Here is a 987-nt window from a genome sequence, read left to right as displayed (position 1 = left end):
GTTCTCAGCCTCAGTTCTTGTGTATTACTTTGGCTATTTAGCATTTAGAAACGCCCCTAATTAACCAGATATGGTCAAAAATGAACAAGTCGTTCAACAGACTCTTACCCTGCCCCCACCACCCAACAGACTCTTACCCTGCCCCCACCACCCAACAGACTCTTACCCTGCCCCCACCACCCAACAGACTCTTACCCTGCCCCCACCAGCCAAGCCAACGGACTCTTACCCTGCCCCCACCAGCCAAGCCAACGGACTCTTACCCTGCCCCCACCACCCAACAGACTCTTACCCTGCCCCCACCACCCAACAGACTCTTACCCTGCCCCCACCACCCAACAGACTCTTACCCTGCCCCCACCACCCAACAGACTCTTACCCTGCCCCCACCACCCAACAGACTCTTACCCTGCCCCCACCACCCAACAGACTCTTACCCTGCCCCCACCAGCCAAGCCAACGGACTCTTACCCTGCCCCCACCAGCCAAGCCAACGGACTCTTACCCTGCCCCCACCACCCAACGGACTCTTACCCTGCCCCCACCACCCAACGGACTCTTACCCTGCCCCCACCACCCAACGGACTCTTACCCTGCCCCCACCACCCAACTGACTCTTACCCTGCCCCCACCACCCAACAGACTCTTACCCTGCCCCCCACCACCACCCAGTTGTAAATGTCTACATATTATTATCATCTTTAGATTGTCTCATTCACTTCTCTTGATTTGATTTGATTTATTTTGACCTGCGCTGTTGGAGCCCAGAGCACAAGATTTTGCGTCCCTCTCCATGTGACTAATAAACTCATCTAATCTAATTAACGATGGGATTTTAAAGTGTTTTCTAAAATTGATTATTATAATATTATTATTATTATTAATAGTAGCATAATAAATAATGTTATTTCTATTACTGCTTTTACCATGACAACTGTCTAGTAATCATTACTTTCAATGCTGTTAACAAATGTCAGTGCTATAATA

This window comes from Coregonus lavaretus, assembly GCF_964263955.1.
Source record: "Coregonus lavaretus genome assembly, contig: HAP1_SCAFFOLD_1342, whole genome shotgun sequence".
Classification (NCBI taxonomy): Eukaryota; Metazoa; Chordata; class Actinopteri; order Salmoniformes; family Salmonidae; genus Coregonus; species Coregonus lavaretus.
The sequence above is the reverse complement of the archived record's forward strand: the minus strand, read 5'-3'. Positions refer to the sequence as shown.